This window comes from Castor canadensis, chromosome 19 (genome assembly GCF_047511655.1).
Source record: "Castor canadensis chromosome 19, mCasCan1.hap1v2, whole genome shotgun sequence".
NCBI classification, from domain to species: Eukaryota; Metazoa; Chordata; class Mammalia; order Rodentia; family Castoridae; genus Castor; species Castor canadensis.
The window spans coordinates 24904249-24926937 of record NC_133404.1 but is presented as its reverse complement, the minus strand read 5'-3'; the positions used below and the strand labels follow the sequence as shown (position 1 = coordinate 24926937).

Below are 22689 nucleotides of genomic sequence, written 5' to 3'. Positions count from 1 at the left end.
TCTCTGTAGATTTTTAAAGATGAGATTCCTAAAACAGTTACTTTGATTCATTGTCATTCCATTCTTTGTCTCCATTCATGGAAAACTGGACACAGGTGCTTTTTCAATCCATTTGGTGACATTATGTCTACCTGAGTGTTCTTGTACAAACATGAGTGATAGGGTTAAATAGTGAAGAAGTAGGGCTAGGGGACAAAAGGTATGTAAAAACAGTTCAATCACAGGTGCACTCTGATGGGTCATCATCTCAGGAGAGGTCCAAGAGTTGTTATCTGAGTCCCTTTTCAACTGGCAGGTGATCCATGCTGAGGAAGGCCTACTGTTGGGAGTAGTTTCTGTCCCTTGTCATGAAGATGTTAGTATCTGTCTTTCTTGGAATCAAGGTGATTGCAAAGTGACTTCAAAGAGAATGGCTTAGAACAAAGATAGATACAGAAATGCAGAACAGATGCCATGCTGTGAGCTTAGTGCCTGGAGCTTGCTAATCAGGTGCCCTCCCACTTGAGTCATGTCCCCATGCTTTCATTCACCCTTTTTAATGGGATATTTTTCTTTTTGTTGTTGTCTTCTAATAATTTTCTATATATTCTAAGAATAAATTCTTGTCAACCACATGATTCTGAAAATATTTTCTCTCAGCTGGGCACTGGTGCATCATGCCTATAATCCTAGTATCTTGAATGTCTGAGATTGACAGGATTGAGCGAGGGTCAAGGCCCACTTGGGCAAATAGTTGGTGAGACCCCATTTCCAAAGAAAAAGCCCTGAAATAAGTAATTTCTAACAGAATATAAAGTGGTAAATGGAATATAAAATAAGAACAAAAAACATGTTGACTATATCAGTATATCGATATATGTAAATGTATTAATCTATTCTGCTATCATATTTATATGGGAAATTAAGAACCCATGTGGTGGGATTTTTTGAAATTGGTATCCTGATCTATTTGCTTGGGTTGACTTCAAATTGCTATCCTCTTGATCTCTTCCTGCACTTTTTCTGCCATAGTGAGGTTTGAACTCAGGGCCTCCACCTTGAGCCACTCCATCAGCCCTTTTTTGTGATGAGTTTTTTCAAGATAGGGTCTTGAGAACTCTTTGCCCAGACTGGCTTCCAGTTGTGATCCTCCTGATCTCTATCTCCTCAGTAGCTAAGATTACAGGTGTGTGCCACTTGTGCCCAGAGAAAAGAAATTTTTTGTCAATGCAGAGGTTTGAACTCAGGGCTTGCTAGGCAGGCACTCTTATACTTGAGCCACTCCACCAGCCTCTCTGTCTCCTGAGTAGCTAAGATTACAAGAGAGAGCCAGTTGAATCACAAAATATGTTCAATCTAATGAAATTCAATTCACTTTTTTTTTTCTTGTGTCACTTGTTATTTGGGTGTTCCTATCATCTTTAAGTTTCATAGTTCTTATTCTTATACTGAGGTATTGTTAGGATGAGCAGAAATGGATAGAGGAACATCTGGTATCCCATTCCCTTTTATAGATATGTATCAAAAGGCAGGAATATTAGTGTGAACAAAAGGAAGCCATATTAGAAATGGACCCCTTCCCTCCCCACTGCCTTTTTTTGTGGTACTGTGGTTTGAACTCAGGACCTACACCTTGAGCCACTACACCAGTCCTTTTTTGTGACTGGTCATTTTGAGATAGGGTCTCATGAACTATTTGCCTGGGCTGGCTTTGACTCTTGATCCTCCTGATCTCTGCCTCCTGAGTACCTAGGATTACAAGCATGAGCCTTGGGTGCCTGGGCCCCTCTGCCTTGAAGGTGACATGTTGAAAACTCTCTACCCAGCCCTAAATAAAAATAGACATACACCTTTAGCCATTTAATAGAAACTCCTCACCTGGCCAAGATGGAAAACCCACCCTTAAGCCATGATCTCCTGAGGGTCAGAGGACCATTGAGGATTATCCAGCCCAGTGACCTTCCTGGGGCTGCTCCACCCACTTTATAAATACTACCTGTCTGTAAGTGGCTGGAAGCTCCAGCTCTCTTGCTGGAACCCCCTCCACAGGGCAACTTCTCTATAATAAACCCTATACTAGCATATCAGCCATCTCCCACCTATCCATTCTGGGCTTTCTTTCATTTCTAAGAGATACATGAACTGTTTTTTATACCAGTATTTGTATGATATGAAGGAAGAGTCCAAGTGCCCTAGCAAATATTTTTTGTTGAAAAATATTTTATTACATTGAGTTGATCTGACACATTTGCAAAATCACATGCCATAAAATTAAGGATTAACATTTTGGTGCTCATTTTTAATCACTGGAGTATTGATCCAGCTTTATTTTCATGTCACAATGTCTTGTTGATTATCAGTATTAAATTTTTAGTCAGAAAGTGTGAGTTGAGCACTCCAACTTTATCTTATTTCCTTTTTTTTAATTTAATTTTATTATTCATATGTGCATACAAGGCTTGGGTCATTTCTCCCCCCTGCCCCCACCCCCTCCCTTACCACCCACTCCAGCCCCTCCTTCTCCTCCCTACCCCCTCAATACCCAGCAGAAACTATTTTGCCCTTATTTCTAATTTTGTTATAGAGACAGTATAAGCAATAATAGGAAGGAACAAGGGTTTTTCTGATTGAGATAAGGATACCTATACAGGGAGTTGACACACATTAATTTCCTGTGCATGTGTGTTACCTTCTAGGTTAATTCTTTTTGATCTCACCTTTTCTCTAGTTCCTGGTCCCCTTTTCCTATTGGCCTCAGTTGCTTTTAAGGTATCTGCTTTAGTTTCTCTGCGTTAAGGGCAACAAATGCTAGCTAGTTTTTTTAGGTGTCTTACCTATCCTCACCCCTCCCTTGTGTGCTATCACTTTTATCATGTGCTCAAAGTCCAATCCCATTGTTGTGTTTGCCCTTGATCTAATGTCCACATATGAGGGAGAACATACGAATTTTGGTCTTTCGGGCCACGCTAACCTCACTCAGAATGATGTTCTCCAATTCCATCCATTTACCAGTGAATGATAACATTTTGCTCTTCTTCATGGCTTCATAAAATTCCATTGTGTATAGACACCACATTTTCTTAATCCATTCGTCAGTGGTGGGGCATCTTGGCTGTTTCCATAACTTGGCTATTGTGAATAGTTCCACAGTAAACATGGGTGTGCAGGTGCCTCTGGAGTAACCTGTGTCACAGTCTTTTGGGTATATCCCCAAGAGTGGTATTGCTGGATCAAATGGTAGATCAATGTTTAGCTTTTTAAGTAGCCTCCAAATTTTTTTCCAGAGTGGTTGTACTAGTTTACATTCCCACCAACAGTATAAGAGGGTTCCTTTTTCCCTGCATCCTCGCCAACACTTGTTGTTTGTGGTGTTGCTAATGATGGATCATTTCTTCTTTAAAGGCCTGATAGAATTCAGCAGAGAATCCATCAGGTCCTGGACTTTTCTTTTTGGGGAGACTCTTGATTGCTGCTTCAATTTCATTTTGTGTTATAGATCTATTCAGTTGATTATTATCCTCTTGATTCAGTTTTGGATGATCATATGTATCTAGAAATCTGTCCATTCCTTTAAGATTTTCGAATTTATTTGAATATAGGTTCTCAAAGTAGTCTCTGATGATTTCCTGGACATCCATGGTGTTTGTTGTTATCTCCCCTTTTGCATTCCTGATTCTATTAATTTGGGTTTTTTTCTGTCCTCATTTTAGTCAGGTTTGCCAGGGGTCTGTTGTTCTTTTTTATTTTTTCAGGTAGGCACTTTAGCACTTGAGTCACTCCACCAGTCCTTTTGGTTATTTTTTCAAAGAACCAACTTTTTTGTTTCATTCATTGTTTCTATGGTTTTTTTGGTTTCTATTTCATTGATTTCAGCTCTTATTTTTATTATTTCTCTCCTTCTATTTGTTTTGGGATTTGCTTGTTCTTGTTTTTCTAGGAGTTTGAGATGTATCATTAGATCATTGATTTGGGAATCTTTCAGTCTTTTTAATATATAAACTAATGGCTATAAACTTTCCTCTCAGGACTGCCTTTGCTGTGTCCCATAGGTTCTGGTAGGTTATGTTTTCATTTTCATTGACTTCCAGGAACTTTTAAATTTCCTCTTTTATTTCATCAGTGACCCATTGTTCATTAAGTAATGAGTTATTCAGTTTCCAGCTGTTTGCATGTTTTTTGTCTTTACTTTTGTTGTTGAGTTCTAGTTTTATTGCATTGTGATCAGATAGAATGCATGGTATGAATTCTGTTTTCTTATATTTGCTGATGCTTGCTTTGTGCCCTAGGATATGATCTATTTTGGAGAAGGTTCCATGGGCTGCTGAGAAGAATGTAAATTGTGTAGAAGTTGGATGAAATGTTCTATAGACATCAAGCAGGTCCATTTGATCTATGGTATAATTTAGATCTAGGATTTCTTTATTTATTTTTTGCTTGGATGACCTATCTATTGTTGATAATGGGGTGTTAAAGTCTCCCACAATCACTGTGTTGGAGTTAATATATGCTTTTAGGTTTTTCAGGGTATGTTTGATGAAATTTGGTGTGTTGACATTGGGTGCATATAGGTTGATAATTCTTATTTCCTTTTGGTCTGTTTCCCCTGTTATTAGTATGGAATGTCCTTCTTTATCTCATTTGATCAATGTAGGTTTGAAGTCTACTTTGTCAGCGATAATTATTGCTACTTCTGCCTGTTTTGGGGGGCCATTGGCTAGGTAAATCTTCTTCCAGCCTTTTATCCTAAGCCTATGCTTATTTCTGTTGGTGAGATGGGTCTCCTATAAGCAACAAATTGTTGGATCCTCATTTTCAATCCATTGCATCAAACGGTGTCTTCTGATGGGGGAATTAAGTCCATTAACATTAAGTGTTAGTACTGATAGGTATGTGGTGATTCCTGCATTTATTTGTCTTCGTTGTTTCATTGTGTATACCTAAGTTGAGGTTACTCTCTACTTTATAGTTTTTTTTTTCCTGTAGTTTGGTGCTGCCTGCCCTTTCATAGCTATGTTGTGTTTCACTTTCTGTGTGCAGAATCCCCTTGATGAATCTTTTGTAGTGGAGGCTTTGTGATCATATATTGTTTTAGTTTCTGCTTATCATGGAAGACTTTTATTGCTCCATCTATTTTGAATGATAGTTTTGCTGGGTAGAGTATCCTGGGATTGAAGTTATTTTCATTCAGTGCCCAGAAGATCTCACCCCAGGATCTTCTTGCTTTTAATGTTTCTGTTGAGAAGTCTGCTGTGATTTTGATGGGTTTACCTTTGTATGTTGTTTGTTTTTTCTCTCTTACAGCTTTCAATATTCTTTCCCTAGTTTCTATACTTGTTTTAATGATGATATGCCATGGGGTAGTTCTATTTTGATCTGGTCTGTTTGGTGTTCTGGAGGCCTCTTGCATCTGTATGGGAATATCTTTATCTACATTTGGGAAATTTTCTGTTATTATTTTGTTGAATATATTATGCATTCCCTTTGCTGGCACCTCTTCTCCTTCTTCAATGCCCATGATTCTCAAGTTTGGTCTTTTGATGGAGTCGGTGAGTTCTTGCATTTTCTTTTCACAGGTCTTGGGTTGTTTAACTAATAATTCTTTGGCTTTTCCTTTAATTACCATTTCATCTTTGAGTTCTGAGATTCTGTCTTCTGTTTGTTCTATTCTGCTGGATTGGCCTTCCATTTTGTTTTTCAATTCTGTTTCATTCTTTTTTCTGAGGTTTTCCATATCCTGAGTCCCTTCCTCTTTAATTTTGTCTATTTTTGTCCTGGGTTCATTTATCTCTTTATTAATCATGTTCTTTGTTTCAGTTTGGTGTTCATACAGTGCTTTTATGGTTTCCTTTATTTCTTCTTGTGCTTTTTCAAATTCTCTATTTTTGAATAGAGAACTTGGAAGTTCTTGAGTGTCTCCTGTACATTTTGGTTGACCATATCCAGTATCATCTCTATAAAATTCTCATTGATTACCGGTAGTATTTCTTCTTTGATATTGTTCTTGTGGGCTTCATTGGGTTCTTTGGCATAGCTTATCTTCATTATGTTGGAGTCTGGATCTGAGTATCTGTTTTCTTCATTACCCTCTGGGTCCTGTACTAATTTTTTGCTGTGGGGAAACTGTTTTCCCTGTTTTTTCTGTCTTCCCGTCATTGCCCTTGGTGTTGTTATTGTCCCTGTACTGTGTGCAATTAAGTATTTTCTAGCTTGTCATAATAACCATGGTAAAATTTTAGAATGGAAGGGTGAGAGGAGATGGAAAGCAAAGAAGTTAAAGAAAAAGGGAAAAAACAAAAGAGTAGAAAAAACCAAACCAAACAAACAACAAAATAGCTTCAAAGATGTAAACAGGGAGAGATGGTGTACTAATCAACAGTAAGCTAAACAGATATTAGAGACAGAGGATTGAACATGAAGAAAAAAGAAAAAAGAAAATAAAAATAAAGAGTAAATTAATAAAAAAAGCAATATATATGTATATATTTATTTATATTTATATATAAATCTCCAAGTTTAAATGCAATAAAATTTCAGTCTTAATAATTTTGGTGTTTGATTCTCAGCCTCTATTCCTGGAGATGGTGTCTCAGAAGTAGTTCTATCCTTGTCTCATCAAAGGGGAACCAAAATTAATAAAAACAAAACAGCACAAAACAAACAAACAAAAAAACCCCACAAAGTGTCCCAAGTTCAAATGCAATATCGTTTCAGTAAGTTTTTCAGCATGCAGGTGTAGTTCGGTTATTGTCTCATCAAAGGGAGAGAGAAAAAAAAGACGAGTCTGGAGACAGTTCTGTGAATGGCTGTCTGTGGCTGTGGCTCATCTGCCTGCTGCTCTCAGCCTGCTGTTGCTGGAGGCTTTACTTATGCAGATCTCAGGAGTGAGCTTAATACTCACCTGACCCCACAGGCTTTGTTTACCCAAGAGTTCTCCTGTGCAGGATGCCACTGCTACAAGCTTTCCCCTTTCCAAGCACACTAGGGGAGGTGACACTGCACCAGTTTTCCCATCCCTGCATGTTTATTTACAGTTCACATGGGAAGTGGGTCTTCCCCCCTCTCCTGTGGAGTTTTCCTCCAACCGCCACTTTTACAAGCTTTCCCGCTCCTGGTTGCTGGGCAGTGCCACTGCTGCTGCCTTCTCTGGCTGGCTTGTTTATTTACAGCTCACATGGGAAGTGGTCTTCCCCCCTCTCCTCTGGAGTTTTCCTCCCATGGCCACTTTTACAAGCTTTCCCCCTCCTGGTTTCTGGGTGTGTGCTGCCGCTCCTTCCTTCTCCAGCTGGCTTGTGAGGGATTTCCCCTTCCTCCCTCTTTGGCACTCAGGGTGCCCTGCCCTCTTTGCTATGTGTCTTTTTTGTTGTTATTGCTTATTATTCAGTTTCTCTTTTTTTCCCTGGGTGGGAATCGATCTGACCAGGGGGTTATGCTGATCTGGTCCAGGGTTGTTTGTGGGAGTAACGTGTACTGCTTAGCTCACCTTGTGGTCCACATCTTCCCAAGCCTTCTGGGTGCTGGAGTCTCCTTAGTGTGGTTTTGATTTGCATTTCCTTTATGGCTAGACATGGTGAGCATTTTTTCATGTGTTTTTTGGCCATTTGAATATCTTCTTTTGAGAAAGTTCTGTTTAATTCAATTGCCCATTTCTTTATTGGTTCACTAATTTTGGGAGAGTTTTTTTTTTTTTTGAGTTGTGTGTATATTCTGGTTATTAGTCCTTTGCCTGATGTGTGACTGGCAAATATTTTCTCCCACTCAATGGGTGGTCTCTTCAGTTTAGAGACCATTTCTTTTGTTGTGCAAAAGATTTTTTGTTTCATAAAGTCCCACTTGTCTACACTTTCTCTTAGCAAGGTATATCTTTCAAGTGCATAATGCCTCAAAGAAGCTCCTACCTCCTACTTTCAACCATCTACTACTATTGCGACCATATTATAAATACATCAAGAGATCATTCCAAGGATGAAATCAGAGTCTTCATGATTGAATCACCACCCAAAAGCCCCAGCTCTGTATGCTGCTGTGCTGTGAACAACTCCTTCAAAATAGAAGCCTGTTGAAGGGACATCTCAAATCCAAACCATAGCCTGTAGTTCAAACTTCCTAAGCTCATGATAAGATCTAATAGTATTTTGTGGTTTTTGTAGTGTTTTCTACACATACTGCCTTGTCATTTGTAAATAGAGATAGTTTACTTTTATCTACTTTTGGAATCAGGGTAAACTGATACTGTCATTTATAAAGTGTTCTCTTATGTTTACTTTTTATATTTTATTTAAGAATATGTGAACTATTCTTTAACATAGGGAGAGATTTGTATAATCATCTCTGATAGGAACTAATTCATTGGTAAGTTATTTATTTCATCTTAAATTCTTATTATTACATTCAGATTTTTCTTTCTTTTGTAATCCATTTAATTGGTGTTTTTGTCCCTCTAGAAATGTTTCAATTTCATTAGATCATCTTATTTGTTGTTGGAATTTTTTTTTGTGATGGTACCGGGGTTGATCTTAGGGACTTGTGCCTGCAAGGCCTGCACTCTTAATGCTTGAGCAATTCTGCCAGCCCTTTTTTGTGACCTGTTTTTTGAGATAGGGTTTCCAGAATTATATGGCTTGGGCTGGCTTTGAACTGAGATCTTCCTGAGCTCTGCCTCCTGAGCCACTATGATTACAGGCATAAACCACCTACACCCAGCTTGTCACATTTTTGGGACTTGAATTCCCTTCCATTCTCTTCTTTTTTTTTTTTTTTTTTGGAGGGCCTGGGATTTGATCTCAGGTGATTGCAAATCAGGCACACTGCCATTTCAGCCACACCTACAGCCCATTTTGCTTTGGGTGTTTTGGAGAGGGAGCCTCCATATTTGACCAGTCTGGCCCCAAACTGTGATCCTCCTGATCTAAGCCTCCTAAGTATCTGGGATTACCAGCATGAACCACCAATGGTCTATCTTATATTTCCATTTTATTCATGTAAGGTTGGTCCTGGTGCCCTCTTCCAATGATATAGCTCTCCCTACTGACTCTCCACTCCCTTCCCTGCCTTCTGCATTTGTAATCCATTTCATCTAATTCCTTTCTTCTCTTTGCTATGGGTATACACCTGTGAGTGAGATAGGAAGAATAGGATTACATTTCTAAAGTGACATACTTTACACCAGAAAGGCAAATCCATCTAGCCATTTTCATTTACTTTATGTAGTATCCCACTCCACCAGTGAGAAAATTTACTTCATTTATTTGATTACTGCATATCTAATTGGGTAAATACATTTTTAGAATTCTTGATACATATCCCATGTAAAATAACTTTAAGTGCCATGCTTATTTACAAATATTTTCAACATTAGAGTTGCTTCTTCATTTATTTTTTAAGATTTTAGGTTATCCACTTTTACCCTGCAACCTTCAGTGGGTTGTTTCATACATTTGTTATACAGTTATACCATTTTTTCTACATTTTTACCTGGGATCCCAAATCATGAAGTAATATATATATTTTTAATTTACTCACATTTATATTAATTCTAGAGGTAAGCATATGAAAAATTTAAAAATGGGAAATCCAATATTTACAAAATGTAAGCCAATATGGATTCATTCTAAATCCTAAATTCTAAAAATCAAAACATTTTTGTTAGAGAATTCTGTAATAATTGCAAAACAGCATCAGCTGTGTACCATTACAGAAATACAGAGTCATTATCCAGAAGAAATGCCCTGTGCTTAATCTTTTGACATTTCCTCTCTGCCAAGACAGTATGAGTTGCTAAATTCTGTACTCTCTTTTTGTATTTTGTCCAATATGACCTTCACATGTCTACTGCTAAACACTAACAACTGGACACAGAAAAGCACATCTACTGTTTGTATCTGTCTTTAAAGTGTTTCAATGCTAACCACAACATTTCACTTCTCTGCACACAACTGGTGCCCTTTTTCTGGGATTCCTCCTCTTAGTAAAGTCATTTTTTATATTGACTCTCTCCAGGAGTTTCCCCCACTCACTAATTATATTCTTATATATAACATCAAGGAACCATTTTATATCTAAGTAGCTTGTAGTCAGAATAAGTTCAGAAAGGGGTCTTGGTTAACTGTCTGAAAATCTTGACCTGTAGCAGAGATGTAATCTGTTTGCATTTCTTTGTCCTTGTGATCAGGGCACCACTAAATGACCACTCTAAGTATTGCTACATTGATATCTGGTAGAGGAACTGGGCCATCATCTCCTTAATCATCCATCCCTGAATTTTCCAACATGTTCTTGATAGTTACAGGTTGCTTAGCATTTCTACATAAACTTCAATAAATGTACATCAAAACATAGCAAGTTAATTGAATGCAGGGTGTAGGGCCTCAAGGAGACCCTGAGACTGATGAGAGCAATGGAGCATAGCACATGTGCAAGGAAAAGAGAAAGACAGAAGACAAGGCCATTACACTCAGAAGATTTAAGATTTAGTGTTTCTAAACAATCCATATTTTCAAAATGGTCTACATATTCAATGCTGATCTTTCAAAATACCAATGATGTTCTTCAGAGATGTTGAAAAAAATGCATTGCATTTTTGCTAGAGTTCATTTAGTAGCTAAATATTGTGTGAAATCACTTTTTCCTCTTCATCCCAATGCATGTTATATAATATGTGGCATGTATTATGAATTTGTCTGCCAACAAACCCTTCACACACACATATACACAAACACACAGGAGAGTTACATGTCATAAAAGGGCTACATGTAGATGTGGACAAGAAATTATCCAGCTCAAATTGGCTAATGATCAATGAGTTCACATGCAATAGTTTATATCTATAATGTCCCTCAAAGACCTACATGTGTAAGGGTTAATCCCCAGTTTACCCTATTGGCAGGGTGGTGGTACAAATCTCTAATAAGTGGTACATAATGGGAGATTTTAGGTCATTGAGAGATACACCTCAAAGGAAATTAGACCCCAACCCTTTCCTCTTCTATTCTTTGCTTCCCTGATGCCATGAGATTATCAGTTTCCTCTGCCATAAACTCCTGCCATGATATACTGCCATAGGCTTAAACACAATGCAGCCAATTAATAATGGACATAAACTTCCAATCCAGTGAGTGAGCTAAAGTAAACATTTTCTGTTCTTCAGCCCATTTACTCAGGTATCTGTGAAAGTAATGGAAAACTGACTAACACACCACAGTTAAGAGTTCCATAAGTAAGAGAGGAGACCTCACAGATATCAAAATGCCTAATTTGATTTCACAGGTACACATGATAAAATGGCAACATTTCTGTTCCTGTGCCATTCTTTTCTCTTTCATCTATCAACTAGCAACATTGGAGTTATTAATGGGTTAGTGAAATTTCTATTTTAAAGGTGGAGATGAATATTTTAAAAATATGTTATAAGAGACTTACTAAGAAAGAAAATATTAATGTTGAAGTATTTTCTAAAAGTTTTACTACAGAGAAACTTGCTAAAGACATAAAAAGTAGATCTTTTTCACACCTACTTCTAGGTTTATTTGAAATTCCTTATTAAGAAACACAATTGATATTATTTCAGTGATAAAATTTGCACATTTACTTTTCAATAATACTACTAAAACTTTATGTAAATTTTTCCTTTTGTGCTATTTTGGCTTATTGAGTATCATGTATTTTGTATGAAACCTTTATACTAATGTGTTAAATGTGTTAAGAGTAAATACATAGTGGAGTACCTGTAGCTCATGCCTATAGTCCTCACTACTTGGGAAACTGAGATTGGGAGACTGGGCCAGGATAATTGTTTTTAAGTCCACATCTCCAAGACAACCAAAGCAAAATGGACTGGAGGTGCAGCTCAAGTGGGGAGCACCTGCTTTGTAAGCATAAAGCCCTGATTTCTAAACTTAGTCCCACTAAATAAAAGAATAAATGCACATTAGATCTTGGATTAAAAAAACTGTATTTTGACAATTTCAGACTGGGAACAACAAGTGGGAGAAACTGACTCCTAAGAACAATCACATAAACTAAGCATGCAAGGGAATCTTTCCCAAGCTGAGATTTCAATTGAAACATCAGTATTTTCTGTCATATACAACTGGATTCCTAATACAGTGAAACTGTGAGGGGTGTGTGTGTGTTGGGTGTGTGTGTGTGTGTGGGTGTGTGTGTTGGGTGATTTCATGGCTGTTCCTTAGGAACTAAATGCCACAGTTCTTGATTTCTGTCATTATTCTCATGGCATATTTTTATTACTTCCTCTTACTTTTTATTTAAATGTATCTTCATATTTAAATGTTTCTTACAGACCACGTGTACATAAGTCTTCTTATTCATTCCAAGTACTTTTTTCCTTTTAGTTTGGTCATTTAGACCATTCACGTCAAATCAACGATTGGCATAATTCTATTAATATCTACTTTTTTTGTTACTTTTTTCTTCATTTTTTGCAGTACTTGCAAGACAAGTGTTCTACCACCTGACTCCTGCTCTCACCCCTTTTTACTTTAGTTATTTTTCAGATAGGGTCTCACTTTTTAATCCAGGTCTAACCATGGACCATGATCCCCTAAACTACTACTCTGACATGGCTGTATTTTAGACATAAAGCACCATTCCCCGTTTATATTTTGAAGTGGCATCTCACTATCTTTTCATTCTGACTACCATTGAACCTCAGTCCTTCTGATACCTGCCTCCACAGTGCTGGGATTACAGATATGTGTGACTGTCTTATTTCTTTGTTCTATTGTATCTTCCCCTTGTTTTCTGCTTGTTGAGGTTTGAGCATTTTATGGGATTCTATTTTCTCTCTTTTCTTAGCATATCAAACATGAATCTTTGTTTTACTTATATTATTGGTTGTCCTAGTGTATAAACTTTGTTTTCTAAATTTAACAAACAATATTTTGAGAAACAGTAACAATCGATAATGTGTTTCATTATATATGTTTGTTGATATATGTACATTACATGTGTATGTTTTTACATATATTATGAAATGAATAGTAGAAAATAATACTAGAGCCAGGATTGAGAAATTCTGATCCTCTCTTTATAGCATAATCACCCAGTGCCTTAGCTTCAAGGAGGCAGAACTAGTTTCAGACAGAGCCCATCCTTAACAGGGGTGAACCTGGACAAGTTATTTGACCTCTCAGGGTCTTTCCAGCATCCCCACTTATTCTCTGGGATTATTTTAATTTCTGTGTCCATGCCAGCTATCATGGTTATAGGTCCATAATCATCTGTGTTTCCAATGAACCATAATAGCTGGTGTCACCTGTTGCTAATGCAAATAGTTGGAGATGGGGAAAGCCAGTAGCCAGAAGCTTAGGCTTGGCAAGAGAAGAATAAATGTAATCAGTCCCACTTTTTAAAAAGTTAGAGATACATCAATCACAGGAAGAAATGAAAAAGACACTTCATTACCAAACAGAGACACATAGATAAGTACAGGCACATTAGAGAGGTAAATACATAGAGTAATATGCAAACTTGTGTACACACACACATACACAAAGAAACAGCAGTGTCACAGATCCACAAAAGTGCACATGAGCAAAACCAGACCTAGTGCTCTGAATATCTCTGTTCCCTGAATTCCTCTATTGAAACTGCAACTCCAGTGTGATGGTGTTAGTCATGTCATGAGGTTAGTAACATCTGGAGTAGAATTAGTATAGTTAGCAGGAGAACCCAGAGAGCTCCTGGCCATGTGAAGTCAGGGAGAAGGTATAGTTTATGATTCAGAAAACTAATCCCCATCAGAGAGTGGTCTGTTGGCTGTTTGGGTCTAATTTTCTTTTCCTGAGACTGCCTCACATTTTTATTACCTTCCTTTTGGGTTGGATACCCTTTTTCATTTCTTTGGGTATAAGCTTAATTGATGAGTGTATGGTAAATCTATTTTAACTCCTTGTGACAGCACCAAAGTACTCTACACATAGTCTGCACCATTTTATACTGTCACAGCAATGATTAGGAGTTCCAAATCCTGTGCATCCTTACTTTTTGTTGTTGTTTTTGGTGGTACTGGGGTTTGACTCAGGGATTCATGGTTGCTAAACAGGCACTCTACCTTCTGAGCCACTCCATCAGCCTATTTTGGTGTTCAGTATATTCTTTGTAAGACCTCTTGAGCTACTGCTCAGGCTGGCTTCAAACCACATACTCCTGATTTCTGCCATCTGAGTAGCTAGGATTACAGGAATGAGCCACTGTTGCCCAGCTAACACTTGTTTTAATAATTTTCTTTGTTGGACTGGGATTTTGAACTCAGGACTTTGTACTTACAAAGCAGGCCCTCTACTGCTTGAGCCACACCACAGTCCATTTTCCACTGGTTATTTTGGAGATGGGGGTCTCATGAACTATGTCCCTGGACTGGCCTCAAATTGAGACCCTTCCAATCTCAGCCTCCCAAGTAGATCAGATTACAGGCATAGAAAATCAGTGTCCAGCTAGTTTTAATCATTTTGATTGTAACTATTCTAGTAGCAGTGAAGGTGGTTTTGATGATAAGCATACTTTTTATGTTTGTTGGCAAAGTGTATATTCCTTTGTTAATTGTTGACGGGTTTATTTATATTTTGTCCTTGTGTCATAAATGTTGTTTGTATATTTCAGATAACAGACTCTCTTCAAATATTTAATATGAATTTTTTTCTTCCATTTTCTGTGCTATTATGACATAATCCTAAATAAATATTTGATCTCTATTCTCCCTTTCTGGCAATTATCTTTTGAGCCTTGAGACTGTCTAAGGGACTAGTCTGTTTGTAAGCTAGTGAGGTGACTGATGGTTTAGGCCCCTCAATAGCCCTGATGCCTGGTTACAGAGAAAAACATCATGTGATCAAATGGTAGAAATTTTGAGGCCTCTCCATTTATATGCAGTGTGCATAGGGTCAGGACATTGATGTGATCACTACTGATCAATGACTTAGTCAATGATTAATCCATTAAGAAACCTGCAGAGACATCTGAAGGGACAGGGTTTGTAAAACTTCAATATTACTGAACACAGGGAGATGAAGGAAGGGTGCTGCCAAGTGAGGACATGTAAACTTTATCCCTGTGCTACTTATCTTTGCCCATGTATATCCTCTTCTGGATATTCATTTGTTCTGCAGTGAATCAACAGTCATAATTTCACTCTTTTCATGGTCTGTGGGCCACTCCACTTTTTTGTTTTGATATATTGCATATAATTTTGATGAGTTTCTTTACTAACACTAATGGTATTTTATAGATCTGTCAAGATTTTTCTGTACATAGTGTTAGGTGATCCAAGGCATGAGAATATAGATTTTGCTTTCACTTTTGTGTATGGATGTGTTTAATTTCACTTTTTGTTTTTATGTTTTGAGAGTACAGGGGCTTGAACTCACAGTTCATAGGTAGGCCCTCTGTCACTTTAGCTGCCCTCAGCCTTTTTTGCTTTAGTTATTTTTCAGATAAAGTTTTATGCTTTTCACCAGAGTTGACCTTGAAAAGCGATCCTGCTTTCTCCATCTCCCAAGTAGCTAGGCTCAGGCATAACCTACCCTGCTTGGCCTGATTTCTTTAATTTCCTTTTTCTGTCACCACCCTTCAGCCTACTGCTACCATATCTGTCCTCCCCCTTCCCTGTTCCCTGTGTTGTGCAGGCCTAACTATGACTAAATGTTCTACTGTGAATCTTGTCCCCATCCCAATTTAGGTGGTTGATCTTCAGCTGGGCTCTTCAGCATGGGGCTCCCACCATTAGACCTGTCATTTCACCTGCCTCCAGGAATGGACATAAACATAGCTTAAATCCTCATGCTTTGACATTCACAGTCCTGAGTGGTGACACATGCTTTTAAAGTGCCCTGATGTATAGTCTTTTCCTGGGCCAAATATTGTGACCAATGGCTTAGGATCCCTCTCTTCCTCAAAAGTCAAACGGAATTACCCAGTAATCCTGAGATAACACTCCTCCCATTGGGTCATTTCTCACTGGGTAGGCAACACTGCACATGCCCAGTATGACAGGTGCCATTTGGTGGTGGTGATCAGTGGCAGCAGGATTTCTTAGAAGCCATTCCCACAAACTTATTTGGCTCAGATTCATCCTTCACAGCCTACCCCCAATCCTTAGCAAATCTTCAAGAAATGAATCATGCCCTTAACATAGAGTAAAAAGTTTCTTGAATATTAACTGCTCCTCCTTCAAATTCTGCATTGTATATTTGTACAAAGCAGAATGGGTGTATGCCCACAGCCTTGTGTCAGAGTTGACGGGATGCTCCACATGCCATTGCATGCAGTTGGTCTTCATCCTAAACCAGGAGGAGAAATTCTTACCTGATTTCATAGATGAGAGTTTTGATTCTCAAGTGGAGCACCTTTCTAGGACATACGGTGTGTCTGAGCAAAGAGCCCATGCCCCTAACCATCAGATGTCCTACCTCAGCACATGTCAGCATCTCCCTATTGCCTGGATGTGTTGCCTCTTTGGGCACTCACTGTAAAACCAGAAGTCTGCTTCTCACTTCCTCCATGATGGGCTGTGATTGTGCTCGATACAGGACCCACATGCTGTGCTTTGGTCTTCAGTCTGCAGCTACATAGTACTCATGGTTTTACATCATGGTCAGTGGATTTGGTACTCCCGAAATATGCAACTCAAACAGTGAAAATTTGTTAAAACTGATAATTAAACTGACATAATAAACAGTGAAAAATGCAACAGGAAAAGTAAAACAGATATTTTCTGGGGCGGGGGGGAGGTATACTTCTGATGCAGGCGCTGATGCTAGGTAGATTTCATCAGGTGATACCAAGAGCAGTGGTAGAACTTGCTCTACCATTGTAGCAACCAAAAGATGTTCTGGCAGACTTAGATTAGCATTTGACTTGACTCTATCTACTAGAGGTAGTTTTTCCTCTACATGTAAAAGTGGTTCAATTTTAGCTAATGTTGGCTTAGGCAACTAGAGATCCATAATAGCCAGATGTTTTTTCCACGGCTGGAGAATTGTCTGTGTCAGCTGCTATGCTCAAAGCCAGGTGGAGATGTGCAAAGCCAGGTGGAGACTCACAGAAGTGTTAAGGTATTCTGGCCTTTCTGCCCCAGAAACAACCTGCAATATCTTCAAGTGACACAGAATGCTGTGGTGGCTCTCGACCTCCATATAGTTCTAGAGAAGAAACTTGTAGTAGTTGGAGTTGCTGGTATTACGGATGGAAGCTTTTGCTTGAGCTCAGGATCAATGTTCTATGCAAGCTCCAAGTCTATGGCTGGAAACAGATGCACTGCTAGTGCAGGCAGCTCTAGAAGGTTAAGTTGCACTGCACTTGCAAAAGGAGACAAGATTCCCTTGATGAGTGGCTTTGCCTGAGCCTTTCCATACAGAAGGAAGACCTTGCTTGCCAGATTAGTCCCAGTCCCTCATGTAGCAATAAGATATCTTCCCAGACTGGGATCCACAATTGCCTACGGGCCTGACACCATTTTTGTTTTGGAGTCTCCTTCCAGTGTGGCCCACTATTCACATACTTACATGTTCTCAGGCACTTGCCTAAAGCCTTCTTACTATTATTGATCTCTACCTCACAGGATTCCAGGTCCTCCAGCTGGGTCAGGACGTGGATACAGATTGTCAGCTCTGAGCATGAGGGTGTGTTGAGCAGCAAATAGGCCATGAGCTAGTTAAAGATGGCCAGGTCTTTGGACGTGTAAAAATTCTCAGGGTTCTTACCATCCATGTTCCCAGGAAGGAGCACATGGTACTAGGGACATGTTGGTTAGTAGTGTCACATCCTGACCTCTCCTTCCTAGTCCTCAAACGGCCCCTTGCCAGCATGACCATGCAGAGGTAGACAGTCTCGTGCAGCTGGGAATTTTGGGGAGATGTGTGAGGCCCATGTAAAAACGGAGTGCTCACCTCACCTCCTGCCCATGCCCTCATGGCAGATAGTGCAGGGAAAGCCTGGCTTGAATGGATGTTGGTAGGTATAGATTTTCACAGGAGCTGGCTCTGAGCTTCAAGATCTCCTAGGCTGTCTTGATACCCAAGACTCCACCCACAACTCTGTATTTTTCTACCTGTAGGTTGAACCCTCAGGCTTCATCCCTGTAGTTGAAATGATAAAGCTCATCTTCCCTCCATTGCCAGCCCCCTAACATCCCCAAGGATGGAGTCCATTCACTTCTTTATTTGCTCATCCTCCTCACAATCAAAGTGGAAATATCCATACCTACAAGAAGCCAGGAAGGCATCATATAATGTTCTGACATTTAGGTGAATGGGTTAATTCCCAGGTGGGAATGGAAATCTGGGAAGGGATGGAAAATTTGTACTCTTCCCTGAATTGCATACTGAGTGACTACACATTGTACCTGATTCATAAACAGTTGTGCAGTTAATGAACCTGACCATCTTCTTCCCAGATATCTCAGTGTGCACAATGGCCCACACAAGTCATTTTTGTTTTTGTGGGAGAAAAGGTACAGTTTAAGCTCAGTATATAATGCTTGCTAGGCATCATTCTGTTGCTTGTGCAATTCCCCCAGTCTACACTCACATTTCAAAGACTAGATCCAGCACCTGCAGTGTGGTAGAGAACCTTTAGTAGGCACACAGGAAGGCAGAAACCAAGAAGGGGCCCCTGCTCTGTAGGGCAGGCACCAGGTGGTTCACAAGCTGCTCCAGCAGGCCAGGCTCGAGGGTCCTCACCCTGCAGGGCTCACCCAGGGAAGGAATAGACTCAGTTTCACCCTGAGGGGCAATCAAGGAGGAACAGTTTAAACATGGAAACTGTAGCAAACTGAAAAATTACTCATTGCAATATAGTGAAGTGAAAACTGCACAGAAAAGATTATCCTCAGTATTCAAACCTAAAAACCATACATGATATTGGGTATGGAAGGGGGGCAGTCAGAACAGTTGCTTGGTCTATTTGCATCTCCCCTTGACAACTTTGTGTCCCCTTAGAGTCCTTCTGGAAAAATGGCCAGGCGTACCTGGTTTGGTGCCAAGGCCTGATCCAGAATCTCCTGAGGTAGACAAGGCACCCATTCTGGGCTTCCTCTGGAGGCAGAGGAAGTTGGGAGACAGCAAGAGAACATCCTGCTCTCTACAGGGTTTCTGGCCTGAACTGGCTCTAACTGACTCTGGAATGTGGCTGCCTGTCTCCCAGGGTTCCATGTTCTGTTGGGTCATTGTCTAGGAATTAGGATCACCTCTTGGGGTCCCTTAACCTGAGCAAGACCCTCCCAAAGATCCCCTTGCTACTGAAAGCTCACTTTCACATCACCATGTGCACATCTGGATATAGTTTACCAACACACCTGTCCTACTCAACCATCCACAGGAAGGCCTGAGTGCATCTACTGCCTCAGCTTCAAAACCGACCTAGCTGATCCAGCCCTTCTTTTTTCACATATATGTGTGCCTGGACAGGTCCATTTGCCTTTCACAACTTCACCAGCACTCCCATTTGCTCCCTGAAGATTATTTTAGCATGTGTCCTAGGATGATGTCAGGTATACACACCCATAAATAGCTGTGAACAGTGCTGGTATCAGCTGTTTCTAATGAAAAAACTTGGTGATGAGACCACTACAGAAACTGATTGAAAATACACATTCATTTCCACGTGGACAAATAGGTACACATAAACATATGCGGGGACTCTTAGCACACACAGACATACAAATACAGGTGCATAAGTACACACTCACAAAGCCAGAGGCAAATGCAGATAGCCATACAAGTGCACAGGAACAAGAGAATGAGGTTAGGATTCAGACTAAGACTAATCTTAAGGGAATAGGATGAGTCTTAAGGTTAGCATTAAGAATAGGGTCAGGGTTAGGTTCTAATCAAGGTTAGAGACTGGGTCTGGATTAGGGTCAGTTTCAGGGTTACAGTGATCATCACAAGGCTCAGGGGCAGGCTCAGGTTTTAGTTAGTGTTATGCTTAGGGACAGTGTTGTAGGGGTAATTTTTGCATAGGAGTTAAAGTGCAGCTTTAGTACAGCATCCTAGGCTCTAAGGAAGCCATGTATAGTCAATGGCTGCTCTGTCTGGGTAAATTAAGGGTGACTGTGGGACAGTTGGGACAGAGTAAGCTGATCTTTGACCAGAAGGGCACCCTCCTCCCTGGTAGTATGTTTCCATGTGTGTGTGTCATATGTGCTGGTTTAAAATCAAGTAATTGTTCTTCCTGAGCACCAGCAAGGCTAAAGATAGCCCAGTCTGAAAAAAAGAAAGAGCCATAATACTAGCACCCCTGAGTGGAATTGGTCTTTACCGTATAGGTGACTTGCTGGAGTGACCCAGATGTGGGTGGCAGTGGTGGCATCCTTGTTATTCCTGGTCACTGGAAACCACTAAGGTGTCCACAGCCCCATCAGAGTGGGCCTGGCAGAGATTAGTTCCACACTGGCAAATAGGCTGTTGACAAAACGAAATTTTTTGTGTGCATGTAGACACTGACATTCCTTAAAAAGAATCTGCATCACCATCTGCTAATACAGGCATACCAGTTTCAGAATTATTAATCCAAAAACCCTTAGACACCAAATTTACCGGTGAAACAGCCAAACTAATTTATAAATATTTTGTACTTTAGCATTAGAATCTCCATTTAATTCCTAGTAACTTAGGTCCATCCCTTTTCCTTTGTTCCCTTCAGTAAAATAATTTCTTGCATTTGTATTCAGTAATAATATTTTGTCTGCATTTCTCTGGGATTTCTTGACATACTATGCTCCATCTTTGCTTTAGAGTTTATTTTACCTTTTGCAAACCGATATCAGGCATCCACAATTACAGTACCATAGAAAATACTGTAACGGCTCTAAATAAGTCCTCTGAATTTATGTGTTCCACACTCCTGTCTCCCAGATCCTGGTAAATCTATTCTCTCCATATTTATGACTTTCCCAGAGTATCATATGAATGAACTTACATGGTGTCTTGCCCTGTCTAATTTGCTATTTTCACTAAGAAATGTGCCTTTTAGGTCAGTGAAGTATTTTTCATGGTTGTTTAAATTTGCATTTCTCCTAGGAATAGGATAAAATGTATTTGTCACCTTTTCATGTGCTGATTGAACACAAGAATTCAGAGCAACATCTATTCAAATAATTTGTCTGTTTAATTGGACTGTTGCTCCTTTATTTTTGTGTTGTAAGGTTATTTTATATATCCTGGATAGACACTCGTATTATTTATGTGACTTGCAAAGACTCTTCATTTATTTGGGTGTCTTTTCACTTTAATGGTATACCTTGTATCGTAAGAGACTTTAATTCTGATACAGTTCAATGTAATTTTCTTCTGTCCCTTGTGCTTTTGGTATCCTATCCTAGAAAATATTATATAACTTAGGCCCACAAAGATGTCTTGCTATCATGTCTTTATGTGTTTGGGAATGTATTTCTATGTCCTCTTGTTTGGATTTTGCCTGTCCAACATTTACATTTATACATATGATCAGTTTTTGGTGAACTATGTATATAATGTGAGGAAGGAGTCCAGTTAGAATTGTAGATACCCAATTATCCCAGCAGCATTTGATGGAAAAAATTCTTATGCAATGTATTGACTTGGCAATGGTGAAAATCTGTTATGCCTATTTCATTCATCCATGTGTCTAACCTTATTTCAGTATGACAAAAACCAGATTATTATTGAATTATAGTAAATCTTTAAATAGTACACCAAATTTGCTGTTTTACAAGATTATTTTGAATGTTGTAGATGTGTTGCATTTTCATAAGAATCATAAAATCTGTTTGTCAATTTGGACAAAAAGATACCATCTGGGATTTTGAAAAGGATTTCCAATTAAACTGAAGAAACACTTGATAGTATTTCCATATGAATAATTAATTATTGTCCACCTGGACGAGAAATGGTTGACTACATTGCCAAAAGATTCATGTGTTAGAAGGCTGGTCTTCAGTGTAGTGGTTTTGACAGGTGTCGGAACCTCTAAGAACTGGGGTCTAGAAGAAGATGATCATATCATGAGAAGTGCCACTTTTGTAAGTGACTCATGTTCTCATGGAACCCCAGTTAGTTTCCATAGTAATGAGTTGTCATCAAAGGTCAATTCTGGCATGAATCTCATTATCTCCGATCTCACCATATGATGTCTTCTACAGGCATTTCATCCCCTATGACCCAGTCCACCATTAGACCCTCACCATGGCCCTCTCATGTGACACAGTCTGATTGTGGACATTCAGCCTCGAAAACTGTGAGCTAAATAAATTTCTTATCTTTATGATGTACCCAGTCTTAAGTATTTTATTAAAACCACTGAAAACAGATTAATTCACCATCTAGTCACTGAACATCAAATGTTTCCATTTATTTAGCATTTCATTAATTTTGTTCAGTAAATTTTATTGCTTTCACTGTACATGCCTTCCACATTTTTTATATTTATTTCCAATTTTTCCTTTAGGAATCTATTTTAATTGAAACATTTGTTTGAGTTTTATTTTATTTTATTTTTTGGTAGTACTGGGGCTGGAAGTCAGAGCCTTGCCCTTGCTAAGCAGCCACTCTATCACTTGAGGCACTCTGTCAATTCAATTGAGTTTTATTGTAGATTGTTTGTTGCTAGCTACAGTATATAAATATAATTATTTTATATTGACATTGTATATTACAACCTTGCTGAAATTGGAGTTTTTAAATTCTTTTTTATGTTTTAATAATATTTGAATTTTGTTAG

The 22689-nt window shown here is 39.0% G+C and overlaps 1 long non-coding RNA gene across 2 annotated transcripts in view; it reads left to right on the top strand.

The window, feature by feature from the left end:
* LOC141419282 (uncharacterized) overlaps nucleotides 1–22689 on the top strand; it is a 72558-nt gene that overhangs the window by 36872 nt on the left and 12997 nt on the right. For both annotated transcript variants that reach the window (XR_012444067.1, XR_012444068.1), the window contains exon 3: nucleotides 22112–22206. This is a non-coding gene — a long non-coding RNA (uncharacterized lncRNA). The remainder of the gene's footprint in view (nucleotides 1–22111; nucleotides 22207–22689) is intronic.